Source organism: Micropterus dolomieu, linkage group LG17, assembly GCF_021292245.1.
Source record: "Micropterus dolomieu isolate WLL.071019.BEF.003 ecotype Adirondacks linkage group LG17, ASM2129224v1, whole genome shotgun sequence".
Taxonomy (NCBI): Eukaryota; Metazoa; Chordata; class Actinopteri; order Centrarchiformes; family Centrarchidae; genus Micropterus; species Micropterus dolomieu.
In genome coordinates this window covers 36,125,639-36,140,368 of record NC_060166.1, presented here as the reverse complement: position 1 = coordinate 36,140,368, position 14,730 = coordinate 36,125,639, and the positions used below count along the sequence as shown (strand labels likewise).

Sequence of the window (14,730 nt, the reverse complement as noted above, 5' to 3'; positions counted from 1 at the left end):
ACCATATTTTAATATAGGCCTACACTTAATTACATGTTGTGTGTGTAGCATGAAGGAACTACAAATTTCATTTCATTATGCAGCCTTGTGCTGTATAACGACAAATAAACAACCTTGTACCTTGTAAAAGTGCAAGACAGCACCTGTTGTTCATTTACTACTTTTGCATTAATAAATATTGCACTTTTGTGCGAATTGGTGGGAGTGTAACATGCAAATACATTTATTTACTACACGCAATGTGATCTACCAAGCCTAAAAGCAATTTCATGTGAGTGCAACAGCATCTGTGATTGTGATTGTTCCTTCTGGCTGGATGAAGCACGATCTGCTGGCATTTCCTCGCGTCCGGGTCATTCCAGCATGCTGGGGTTTCCCAAAGCAGTTTTTCAGGTTTGCTGTTCCAAGTAGCTAGTGCAATCTCAGGCAGGATGGGCAGGTACATACGATTTCATACTCGGGACGCGCTGAATGAAACAAACCGTGGTTTTAACACGGTGGCTGCCTTCCCTCCGGACTCTCTGTGGCGGAATCCACTAAAACACGCAAAACCCTGATTTAATTACTGCCACCTCCATTTAGGGCTGGACGATAAGGCCAAAAACGTTATCACGATAAAAAGTTTCATATCTTTCGATAAGTATCAAATACTTTTTTCTTTCAAGTTTACAGGCAGATTTTTGCTCCTGAGTGAAAGTTGAAGAAACCAGACGGTTAATTGTGGTTTAAACTTTTCTTTATGGTCAACACTTGATGCCAAACAGTGGATCACATCACAAATCTGAGATAGAACATTCAAAATGTTTATGATAAAATCTTTGTCAACAAATATCTTTAAGTAAAATTAAGTCCTAATTCGTGTATTATTGAAGTGAATAAAATCAAACATTTATTGAATATTTATTGAACATTTCTTATATTGTTATTGAAAAAAATTATATTGCGATAATTATTGTTAGTGTTTTATTGTCCAGCCCTACCTCCATTGTGTTTGTACCTTTTGTCATCTACACAATAATTCTAAGTTGATCATCCATAACAGGTACAATGTACAATACAATGCACACGTCATTTAGTACTCTTTATTCGGGGTGTTAGTAAATCAGGCCCCAAGTATAGATTTCTCTCCCCCCCCCAACTAGTCTGAAAGAAGACATGTTAAGGAAGTCCAAAATCTCAAAATTAACCAGTGCATGAAAAACGTTGTTTTCGCCAGCCGTGTCTTGCCTTAACATCGCGTTTTTATTGTAAATAGTGACATCATGTGAATCTCTTGGGAGAGCGATGTTAATAAACAGGCAGACTGAAAGAGTGACAGTTACAGAGACGATGGAGAAAGACAAGAGACATAACAAGGGTGACAAGCAGCGACAGAGGAGAAGCAGAGGTGGTGTCGCAGAGCAGCAGCAGTTTGTGTGTGTTGCCAGTTCGGAAAGCTCGGCAGCATAATTGGTGTCAGAGTCCAGCTGAAGAGCCTGTCACTGCTCGGCTCTGCAGGCTGGCGGACCGTCTCCAAGAACAAAAGGAGGACAAAGACAGTGATAAAGACCTGAAGATAATAATGACACAGTCAGAGCATGCACTAATCTTTTCTCCGGATAGTTCAGATTGTCAGCAAGCTTCTATTTTTAGCTGGCCACGATGATAAAAGAGAGAACCGTGGTCAAACTGCCTGTCTCCTGCTGAAGGGTAGGGCGATAAGAGACAAAGAAAGTCCCTGTTCAGCGTAGATTTTACAATATCAGTTGATCAGCCGTGGTCGTTATGTGAAAAGAATCACTCGCAGTAACAAACTCACTGAGAATTATCACCAACTCTGCAGCTTTATGGAGCCTTTTTAGCCTCTAGTTTTCAGTCACACATACACACCGGTTATTCCCACCCTTATCATTAACTACTTAATGCACGTCAAAACAAGAAATAAACAAAAAGGGTTAAAAATATTTTATGTTAGTAACTTGAATAAAGATCACATTTTAACATCAGGTGTTCTAACTCACGACACCTAGTCTGTTTTATTGCCTTACAATCCGTGAAAGCCTCTATTCAGTCCAGCCCAAGCTGTTGTTGGTCCACAGTGTTTCGACATTGGACATCTCACTAACAGGTTTTGCTCTTCAAACACTTCAGAAAAGCTTCAGAAAATAAAAAAGTTTCGCCCCTAGATGAACACACACCATCTGTCATGAGTATGGGTGTGTGAAGACAGGATTGCTCACAGGGATTGGTTTAGCTGAAAACAACTTCAAAGACCAAACAACAAACTTTAAGGACTTCAAATAAATCCATTGGAATCCATTCAAGAGAATAGTACTGGGACTGTCTTACTGGAAGTCAATCAAATGCTGAAGAAATGCTCAAGGTTTGACATTTTTAGGGGGAAAAAAGGGCACCTCATCAGGAAAACTGGTCTACTGATGTGCTGCACTTTCAGGGGAAACTGATCTGTGATCGCCTACAAATTTAGAGGAACTTTAGATTAATTTTCAGTTACTCATTAATATATTTGGAATAACGGGCAGCGAGATTAAAAAACATCAACTCTTGTAACTGAAACAGCAACACATTTGTTTATATTAGATTACTCCAGAATTGAAATGCATCAGCCCATTAGCCATACTAGTTTGACTTGATACTGGTAATGTTTGTGTAGACGTTGCAAAATGATGCATCGCTTTCCAAAGAAGGAGAAATCACGGTGCTGACGATCGGCAGCATGTTGCATGAGCAGAGCTTAAGTTTGATCGTAAATTTGAGTGTAAACTGTCACGTTATAACACTAAACTCGCCACAAAAACTGTTTCACCTACTGTAGGGCATTATTTGGGTAAAACGGAAGGACAGAAACAGAAAGACTTGATTAAAGAAGGACAAAATAATGTATGATGTCACATGTGACCTAGCTAAGATATGGCACAAGGCGTTTGTCCGTTGCCTCATTGATTATTAAACCATCATTTATCAATTACTTCTGCAGTACTTATTTTTTTTTGTACTATGTTTTTTGCTAGGGTGAGCTGGATCTCACATAAATATGCTCATAAAAGAGCAACATGTCATTGAAAGTCTTTGTAAAAAACATCCATGGTGACTAAAAGATTCTGCAGAAACAGACTTTTTTTTCGTATGACTGCAATAGGTTCATGCAAAATGTTTAAATGGGAACCGCTTCATGATCACTCCAAAGACAGCTTTATGGAAATTATTCTATTATTATCTTGATGACATGGAAATGACATATGCATCATAGAGGGACATCTTCAACAGGCTGCTGGTGTCAGATTCCACTTAAATAACTGGCCTGGTGTCTGACGCCATCTGTGCTTTTTCAATTGTGAGAATCTATTTCCCACTTTGTATTAATGTAATATTATGTAAGCTGTATGTCCACAGTCTTTCCCATTTAAAAACTGTCACAGTCGTTTTACTATTTTTAAAGATACCTTCAAGTGGTCGTCCTCAGAGAGGGGATATCTCGCATCTCTGATAAGATAATTATTTATTTAGTAGGCCTTTTTATTTAAGTTTCTATGGCCTTCCTTTTGTCTGTAAAGGCCTTTGAAACTTTACTATCATAAAGGGCTGTATGAATAAATAAACTTCTCTAATGGCACCAGCAGAGCCAAATGTGGTGCTTACATATTGATGCAATGAAGCATCATATAATCCATCTGTTTAACTCTCTCCCTCTGGTCCTACTGGTCCAACTAAGCAACCTAACTGTTTCTTTTCTTCGCTGCTGCATCTTTAAAGAGGCCATATTATGGTCATTTTCAGTTTTATTCTTTTATTCTGGGTTTCTACTTGAATAGGTTTACATGCTTCAATGCTCAGAAAACACAGTATTTTTCCCTCATACTGTACATTGCTGCAGCACCTCTGTTCCCCCTCCGTCTGAAACGCTTGGTTCAGCTCCTGTCTCGTTGAGGCCTCCCTACTGAAAAGCCTAGTCTGCTCTGATTGGTCAGCTCCCACAGAAGTGTTTCCGCATCATGTTTTTGCTACCAGGGACTCACAACAGAGTCTAGCTGCACTTCTACCGTGAATATCTCCAGAATAACTAATCCTAAACAAAACCTCACCACTCCACATAATCAAGCAGGAATTGGATACGTATTAGAGGATAAAGCTACTCAAAGTTACACAATGTTGCCGAGCAAATTCATTCCTGCAGTTTGATTTCTTTTTCATAGCTATTAAATGACCACACAGATACCTGCAAGGATTGCGGTGCAGAACGGGCTTCCATATAACAACAAAGCTAAAGCTAAAGGAGCTAAACAAAGAGCAACAAGAAAAAACAGTCACCAGCATGTACTACTCTCATTATTTAGCTGGCTTCAAATGAGGCTTAACGTTCATACAGATTCTCTTGGCTGTCCCTCAACATTAGTCACACATCACCCCAGTCTGTGGGAGTAACATAGAAGCAAGCCACTTTACATGCTAATCCCACGTTTAACAGGCTAACATACAAAATAAACACTAAAACAACATAAAACATGGCAAAACTTACAGTTTCCATGTTTGGAGTCAGGTCACGGACAGCCAGAATTGCTTGTTTTCCAATATCGACCACAGTAATCAGTAACTGTGAACTGTGTATGAGAGTGGTGCTGCAGTTTGTAGTGTCGTAGCGCAACATTACAAGACAATGGCACACCAGTCTAAATTTTCAAACAAGATAGAGCAAAACCTTGTTTCTATCGCTCAGATTGCAAGTTGAACAAGGGAGACATTTGACCTTCAAGTCTGCCAGAGCACACACCAAAACAGGAAGTGCATTATTGCATTCATCAGTCGCACGGCATCAATTGAGATGAAAAAGGAAGTGAACTGATTCAATAGTGATGGCGCCTTCCGCCCGTTCAGGTCCATTGCAGGAGCAGCTACAGACACAGAACAGCATTCCTCTTTCTTTGTGTTGAGCACATTGTTGCATTAGCATACATAACACATATAAGTGTTAAGCACATATAAATATACATCAACTCACACCTACTGCTAGAAGTGGACTGTACATGCTTAAACGTACATACAGTCTGAAGTGTGAGGGCACTTACAAACTACACACAGTCAAGCACAGGGTTAAAAAGAAACAGGCATTATATGTGGAGGACACTACAACTATCTATTACCGTTGCTCAAATAAACAGCTGAGTGTTTGAGATTTTATTAGATATGAAGAGAGCAGAGGAGAAGGTGAGCTTAAGAACTTGATGTGTGGCAATAAAGAGATGATATATTACCTCCTTCAGCCATTTTATTTAAAAGCAAAGTAGCTGTCTTTTCATTTTAGGATGTTTATAGTTCGAGCAGGTTTACGGATGTCTAAGAACAAAAGGGAACATTTTTAACAACGTGACAAATCACCAGCCACCAAATGCTGGGAAGTTCTAACTTGCTGGTTAGTGAAACACGCGATTTATAGTTTAAAAATCAGATGCTTAAGTTGCTAAATGATCAGCCACTGTGGTCTGTAGACTAAGCAGCCAGTATCCTGTTCTGAACATCGTGTGACTGAAAGCATTAAAAAGCACTAAAAACAAAACTAGCTGAACTTTTGCAGGTGGGCCTGTTGGTACTCAACATGGATTATCAGTACTGGGGTTTAAACAAAATGTAACTGGGGAAAAAAATGATGCCAAAATAACTGTGAGCATTTCTGTGTAACCCTAGGCATATTTTCAGGCAGCAAAGTTTGTTATGCTGCAGTGTAGAGAAAAGGCCATGATATGAAATAATTTTAGTACAGCAATATATGCTTGCATTAGTACTAAAAACATCACTCATGCTCAGACTCTCAAGTCAGTGCTCATTCAAATGATGAACTTCCCTCCTGGGGAATCAATAAAGTTTTGTTTTGAATTTATATCATGGATAAAGATGTTAATATTTCTAATTTAACACCTTTGTCAATGACAATCCTCTTTTAATGTGAAATAAAGATTGATGTTGATGAAGTCTAGTGTGAGACTGTGCTTGTAAAACTGGTGTTCTGGTGTCGGTGAATGTCTGCTTCTAACAGTCTGAGGAGGTTAAATGCTCACTTTAGGTTTGTGTGAGATGTATGCCAAATTTAGGCAAGTCCTTCATGTTCTTCTAAAGACAGCAGGGATCATTAATAATACTCCCATTAGTCATAACAGCGGCGTCATATGTACACAGATGTGTCCGACATGCCTGAGTTACAGTGCAGATCCTCATCCCAACATGGCAGAATCAAACTGTGCTGGTACACTGATGGGCTTTTAGTTTCCCTGTTTCAACTGATATTTTAAATCCCATCAGACCTACAGAACCAGTAGACTCCTGACTTGATTGACAGTCCACCCATACAGGACTGGTTGCACTGGGATGGATACGTGGAAATAAATATAGTGCTGATACTTGCTGAAAAAAAGTAAACTCCTCTGGATTGTTTCTCAAGATGAATAAACCAGGACAATGGGCGGATAATAAATTTGATTTATGTTAGACGCAGACCTAAAGCTAGAGTGCGGTATTTGTGCATATAAATGAGTATCCGTTACATCCATCAGTGGGTCCTTGAGGGCGTACCAGGGGTTGCCCAGCAAAAAGTTGAATCATTTATTTTCACTGTATTCCGATCAATAAGTAACACAATGACTATTTTGTTCATGGGTTTTATACACTTTCTGTAATAAAACAACTAAAAGCCAAAACCCTATCAGATGGGGGTCCGTAATTTGTGTCAGTTTAGGGTCCATGACGTGAAAAAGTTTGAGAACCACTGCATTACATTGCCAAACAAAGTTTACAAAACCGCCAGGTTTATCCGCAGAATACCAATAAATAAAAAAGGTCACTTAGTGCTGCTCTTGGTGGGAATTGTTGGATTTCTTTAAATAATATCTCAGAGTACGGTCCAGACCTGCTCTTTTATGAGCACTATGTGATAACTGTTGTTGTGTTCTGGCGCTACATGAATAAAATTGAAGTCCTTAAAATCTGGTTACATTTCCACACTGGCAAAGTGGTAGTGATGCAGAAAGCAGATCCAAAATGGCACCAGCAACTGAACACGTACTCCTGGACTTGTACTCCTTACGTGAACATCAGCTGAGCACAGGAAACTGAACTACAAACACACATTGCATTTTCTCCATCTGCTTGCCATTTCCAACAGTTTTGTAAAACAAATTCTCCTGCTGTGATGTTTGTCCCGATTCCAGTGGTAAAAGTCAAACATTTTATTTTACAAATTATCAAAATACAAGCAGTGACTGGATCAAATGACAAACCATTACTATCATTTCACACTGGGGTTGAAACACAAGGCTACTGCAACCGATTATGTAGCCGAAAATAAAAATCTTATGTATATGTATAAGTTTAGCTGCTCACAAAAAAACACAACACACATATTTTATTAAGCGTCTAAAGTCTAAATAAAAGCTATGTAACTGGAAATTAATCATGGATATTGAACAGGATGATTTTACAGTGTAAAAATATAAATCAGCGTTGAACTGAGCGATCATTTTTCTTCTATTTTAAGTTGAACTTGATACCCAAATCAGAGTTATAACGGGCTTAACAGTCGCCATGTAGGTCCTTAAGTGTTAAATCACGGATACATTAATCAACATTAAAACGCCGTGTTCAGCCTGCATCAGTTCTTTACGGAGGACCTCCTGCCGGCTCCGTATCTGTGTTCTGTTTGAATCCCACCGTAGACGAGTGTGGACGAATGACTCCAGTTTTACTTACAGATAATAGAATGTGGTGGATCCATCGTGGATCAGATAGAGGACGCTCTGTCATTACTGCGGTCCCACTTCCAGATAATGTCTACTCTAATCTGATAGTGTATGGACGTCCATTATTCAAACGGATACTTAGCTCAGTGGTCAGCAAGCTTGATAAGTGGTAGTTCCATTAGAGGATGGGTGGGCCGCTACTTTTGGTGTTTATGTCTTTAAGCGTTTTACTCAACTCAGTTGTTTTTTTTAACTGTTATAAGTTTTTGTGAAAATATATGTCTAAAGCTGTCCATGTGTGTTTGAACCCCGAGCAAATAACTATCTGAACACGCCTGATGCCGATACTCTCTCCTGTATGAACTCATAATGCATCTATCTCTTCAATAATTGCTGATTTTTGACACTTCCCCTTCTAAAGATACAGCCTTTCATTCATCCGACGTTTGAGCCATTAGATCTATAATTCATTAATTTGTTTTAAGTCCACGATCCATCCTCTCATGTAAATACAAAAGCTGTGACCAAAGCCTTTGTCGGTGAATAAGTTAATCACGTACCTTTCTGTCATCTGGTTGCCAGATCAATTCTTCCTGACACCTGAAACAAGAACAAAAATGAAAATGTTTGTTAATTATTATTCACAACTTAATACATACTTAATAAATACTGTGGTCGAAATTGTTTCTTAATTGTCCAAAGGTAAAGAGAAAACATTAAAAACCCTTTTGTTGCAATTATAGATTTTTTTCAAACATTATACAAACAATCAAAAATAGCGTTTTCACATTTGGCGGAGTAATGCAATCCACATTTGGTCGGTGGGATTGAAGGGATGGAATCAAGACAAATGATTGTAAATGGTCTGTACTTGGACAGCGCCTTTCAAGTCTTCCGACCACTCAAAGTGTTTTTACACTACATCACATTCACTCATTCATTCACTAAGTGCTCAGAACAGAAACCCTTTGGGGTCACTTTTTAATGCCCTAAGTACCCCTTTGGTGTAGTTTCTTGGACGTGTCGTGCTCCACTGTCAAGTTAGCAACAATAAATACGCAACGTACGGTTAGACTTTATAAATAAAACTAGTGGTTAACGCTGTGAAACAGCACATTTTGGTTAGATTGAGGCACCAAAACTGCTTGGTTCAGTTTAGGAAAACATCATGGTTTGGGTTACAATTACTATGTTCCTTACTGACTTTTGTTTCACCCAGGAAACGAACACAGGTAGGAGACCTGTGTTCGTTTCCTGTGAACATACAGTTTCTGGCCAACCATCCACCCCAACCACCTCATTACTCAGACTTTTCTGTTATTCCTATCCTATGCCTGCTTTTAGAGTTCATAAATGACGCTACAGGGCTTCCCACAGTGCGTTTAACTATGACGCTAATTGGCTTCCCAGTGCGTTACAAACTGACATAAAGGCGTCTTGAACGTGTCCATATGTGACAACGGGTTGGTCACAGAGGAAGAAGAGATATCAGTAGGGCTGGACAATTAATTGAAAAGTAATCAAAACCAAATTTCAGAGCCTCTAACTGACGTAGTTTTCCCATTTTGGTTATTTAATCCTATTAATATTTCCCCCTCTGTGTGTGTTCATGTTCATTAACGGACACAGTTTGACCTACACTGTACATCTACTGCCTGAAAGACCTAACGTTAACTCCGCTGCTCTTATAACAGCAGCTGTCATGTAACTTAGATGTCCTTCAATGAATGAGGAGAGAAAGCTAGCAAAGTGTGTGTTGCCGTGCGTGCACAGTGTGCGGGGGAAAATCATTTGTTCCGCACTGACACTAATAATTGAGTGAAATTTTAGTAGCAGTGGTCATTATTCTGCAGCGGCGATGCGCCGAATAAAGGGGAACCATGACTCTGTCATGTGCACGTCAACATTACCTTATTAATTAACATTTAGATCATGGATTTTTAATATCTGGAATAAAATAAAGAAATCCAGCTTTAATAATTGAGCATATTTACAGTAGGCTACAAACCTTGTCAGTGAACATTCATAAACAAAATAATCATTCAATAACCGTAATGGAGGTGAAATGAAACTAATTGTGATTTTAGGTGAAATTGTCCCGTCCTAGATATCAGGCATTAAAATAATAAAATAAACTGCAGCATTCAAAACTGTAGTCTAAAACAAATTAGACTGCACGCCTTTACACTATCTCTCAAGCATTTTATTAAGCAGTTAGAGAGTGGAAGGGCAGAAGAGAGAAATGACACGTAGAGGAAATCATGAGTCAGATTTGATGTTGCGAGAATATAGTTGAACCCACGAGTCATCACGACACCAATTTTCATTCCCACTTTTAGCATTTGTTGGCAAACTGAGTGTTTTTCAAATGAAGAAACGCTGAAATGAAGCAACTCGGAGGCAAATGGATTCATTTTGAAGATGTAGTGGCAGCTGACAAATGGATGTCATCTTACAGAGGAGAAGGAATGAATGGAAGCAAACACAGCAGAATGAATTACAGAGACGAGTTTTGTTCCATCTACATGTCTCTGGATCTGATATATGACTTACAAACAGTAGGAGAGAGAGAGAGAGAGAGAGAGAGAGAGAGGCGGAGAGATGGAGTGTGATTCTAGGAGACAGGGCCGAGATGCTGAGAGTTTTTTTAAAAAATGAGCAAAATATAGATTGATCCATCAGCTTTGAATATAGTCTCCTCCCACTTTCCCTTCTTCCTTCCATCACTCTACTATCTTTTCTTTGCTTGTCCCTTCTCTTCCTCTCTCAACTTACCTGCCCCTTCCTTCCTTCATTTTCCTTTTCTTTTAAAAAACATATTGTGGAGGAAATCTCACGAGGGACCGTCTACCTCAGAATGAAATTAGACTACTTGAGTTTTAAAAGCCAGCCTGCTACTCTGTGTTTGTGTGTTCATTCTTGTGGAGGACCCAGTGGTTCTTACTTTAGGATGGAGCTATTTTGAGATTTGGATTTAAAAGATGAGGCAAATGTTAGGTGAAGGTAAGGTTAAGCATTTAATGGGAATAAGTAGTTTGGATGAAATGGCTTCAGGTACAGAGTGAATCAAACAGTTATAGTATGTGTTCCTTTGTCACTCTCAGCATCAAAGCATCATGTTTCAGTGTGTGACGGCTCCAGCTGTCACTGCTTGCTGCAGGAAGTCGACCTCATTTAGAGAAGTACCCACATTGCTCCCGGTGACTTGTGATAGGGGGTCCCATGTTTCGCTTTGAGCTCAATCAATTATGAAGGTAAACACAAGCAGCAGTTAATTTGCTAATGACCATCCTCAGTGGGTTTTATTAATCTTGTAATTGAGCAATAACACGGTAGACCAAGACAGAGCTGCAATTACAGCAGCAAAGACCTTCAACTATAACCCTTTGCCAATAAGTTACATATCATACCACTAAAAAGGCTGAGCCATCCAAACAAACGTCCACAAATTAGTCAATTTAATCATCCCCTGGCTGCCAAACTGTGTGTTCTTAACAAATAGACTCCCCGACTGATCAAAATACAAACCTGTGCATCGTTCGAGGAAGCAGTGGTCATGGTTGTCTGATCTAATCATCTGTAGACGTCACTCCATCCAATCAAGCATCTGCTGATATTATTCTATTAGGAATCCCTCCTCTGTGTGCCGTCGTTAATGCTGAGGCCCTTTTAAAGATGACGGCAGAACAAGCAGAGTTTGTTGCTAAGTAAGGGAGGAGTGCTGGAGGGAGGTATGGATTCAAGGGAAGACTAAGAGTCTATAATTGTGTGGTTTTCCTTTTAAAGGTTGATATATGGGCTAATGGCATTCAGCGGGGAAAGTTTTTATGCTGATGATGGTGTATAGTTTCAAGTTTAAGTAAAGAAGTAAACAAGAGAAGTGCTGAGGCATGAATGTATTAGCATTTCGACCAGCAGACAGGCAGTTATGGACCAAGTGCGCACACATACACACAGTATATTTATTTAATATATGGATGCACATTTACATCAAATGTATATGTACATCCACACACAGCCAGCTGTGCATATTCTCTCCATTTGCAACCCCAAAGAATCTCTGCCAGCTGCACAATACAAAGTATATATAACAAAGTCATTGTTGTTTCCAGCAGGTGAGACATTCCTAAGTTTGCTTTGTCTTTAACGAGTGAGCTAGCTAGCCTCCTCACTAGTAATGCTGAACAACCACAGGTTTACCTACAACTGAAGGACAATGGACACTCTTATGAGGACAACCATGTTGACATTTTGGATCGGGAGGACAGATGGTTTGAAAGACGAGTGAAGGAAGCCCTCTACACCAAAGTAGGGAAACCATCTCTCAACAGGGAAGGAGGTCTGTGACACCACTTATCCCCCCACCTACAATGCTGTCTTTCCACGTCTTCCCAGGAGATTGAACAAACACTCAAATTTGACCTCATGCAACAATGCCAACGGCAGGCGTTCACTCTAACGACCACAACGACTGTCATTATAACAACCAGCAGCACTTACAAACCAAGTGGTATCCATCACATCGATAACGACCCCCACAGGGGACTCCTTGTCTGTCAGTTAGAAATGAAGAAGCCTCTTGGATGAGAGATGTATATAAAAATTCCCTTTGGTTTATTAATTGTGTTCATTGGTGCATTTGCAAGTTTAGAATTTATTTTTATTATTAAGAATCATTTGCTAAGTCTTTTACCCCTGATGTAAGTTGGGTACGTCTTTTTTTCTCAAGATAAATTAAGTCTAATTAGTGTGTTGTTTTCTTTTCTTAATTTGACGTTAAAGTAACACCACTTCAAGGCGAACACAGCAAATGCTCTATAATGCTATGTAGTTTAGGCTGAGAGATAAGGGGATTAAGGACAGTCTGACAAACACAACCTTCCAGCAAGCCTCATCAAAAACAACTCATTACTTGAAAGCAGAGCCCTTGGGAGAAATCCATACAAGAGGACTTTATATTTCAAATTTGCATCTAGACGACTGTGAAAAGACACAACACCTGGCCAGAAAATAGCTTAGTTGCAAAATGCTTTCTACAGATTTCTGCTTGATTGTTTCAGATTTAAGTCTTTACCATAGTGACTTAAAAAACGAAAAGGAGAGTAACTAGATAACAATCACTTTGTGAAACTGTTACAAAGGAAAAAAGGAGTCAGACAATGAATGATAGCAAATATACTGTGGTCCAAGATAGATCATAAGAAAAAGAATTAGAAAACAATAACAGATACGTGCAGAACTACTGCAAATTCTTTATTCTATTAATTTTTGATGATGGTATAATGAGGGTGAAGGGGTGAGGCTTTCCACACTGCATCACAGCATTGTTGTATCGCTGGATCGCTAGATTTAATTGTGGCGTCATTTAACAGTTTACTCTGCCGTAAACACGGATACTAAAACCACACAGAAAATGTGCCATAAAACCAAAGCTATGAGCTAAAAGAAGCAAAAAAAAGAGCTTCTGTAGAGCTGCATAGTTAGTGATTAGTCATTAAAACACCACAATCAACACTATCTCACGTTCATGATCCTGTCTCAAAGTACATGATGTACAATCAGCACAAAGTGTCTAACTGCAGGAAGCTCTGGCGAAAAAAAACAAAGCTCTCCCTCAATAAATAAAGGGTGAATAAATCATTTTTTTAAAACCTGCGTAATATGACGGAGGGCCACAACTCACACCGATCATATTATACTACTTGTTTATGTTAGGGCAGCAACTAATGATAACTTTCAAGATTCTTTTTTTTTTTTTTATTTCCCAGGGGTCAATGTGATGGTTAAAAATTCTTGTTTTATCCAACCAACAGTCCAAAACTCATTTTTAATTTACAATAATACAAAACACAACCTGTAAATGATTGGGATTTTTGCTTGATAAGTTACTTGAACTTGAATTAATTTGTTATCAAGATTATTCTTTTTTTTTGTGTCAATTAGTGAGGTATTGTTCCAAGTATCTTGGGTTAAATAACTTTCTTAATTTTTTTGTTGAGTCAATGCATTTGGACAAAAATCTGTATTTAATGGTACGTGATATTAAGCACAATGTGATAGAAGTGGAAGAAAATGGGGGCAATAAATCATAATCAACAACTATTGACACCTTTTCACTTGTTTGGCAGCGTACCGCTCCACTCAGTTTACTTAAACATGCTGCAAATCTAACTAAAAAGGTGAAACTTGTAACTTTCTGCACATTCAAACCACAGTAATGGTGATCATAGTCTGCTGCATGAAGCCTTGAGTTAAGCTGTTTTAATCTTATTGCTGTTGGTGTGTCGTGATCATATCAACTGGCCAGGTAGCATGGTCATGAATATTCAATGCGGTAATGAAGTTAGCGCTGGCTTTGTCAACTGAACAGGTGGGAGAGGACAGGTGCAGAGTGTCTGTGACCACATTAAAAGCTTGGTTTTTAGTGTTTCACCACGCAGATGGATATGAAAACATGTTCATTAAAGCCATGATGGATGCAGCTTTAAAACTGTCTACATCCTGTGACAATGATATTCACATTTATGAGTTGAGACCAAACTCCAGAACTATATAGCGCTGCATCCACAAGGCCAAATTACATTGAATATGAATGCATCCACAAAATTTGAGTGCATCAGCTAATGGGCCAGTGCACATGTACATCCTCTCTCTGTGACTCGTATTATTTCTCTAACTCCACCTCTTTCAGTCTTCAGGTGGAATTATAGTTGTGTATTTCGAATTCATTTTTAGCCTCCCTGGCTACCCCAAAGCAACCCATTCTCACTCCCAGTACGTCAAATAGGGCAGCCTGGTCAGTGGCCGTACGCTTGCTGAAATGACAACACACGATGAAAGGGTCAAAGTTAGACGAAAACACAGACAGCACCCAAAAACAAGTTCACTGCAAGTTAAATGCACCACCTACGAAAGCCCTAAGCGGCCATCGATACATTTTTTCACTCCGTTTTTCCGGGATCATTTTCTTGTGAGCGAGATAACAAAACAGTAGTTTAACACAGTG

At 39.1% G+C, this 14,730-nt stretch overlaps 1 protein-coding gene across 4 annotated transcripts in view; it reads right to left on the bottom strand.

Moving 5' to 3' along the window:
* Positions 1-14,730, bottom strand: part of si:cabz01090165.1 (uncharacterized protein LOC100333421 homolog) — a 368,300-nt gene that overhangs the window by 284,742 nt on the left and 68,828 nt on the right. For all 4 annotated transcript variants that reach the window (XM_046074209.1, XM_046074207.1, XM_046074208.1 and 1 more), the window contains one exon: positions 8,285-8,324. The gene's annotated coding sequence lies outside the window, so the exon portion shown is untranslated. The remainder of the gene's footprint in view (positions 1-8,284; positions 8,325-14,730) is intronic.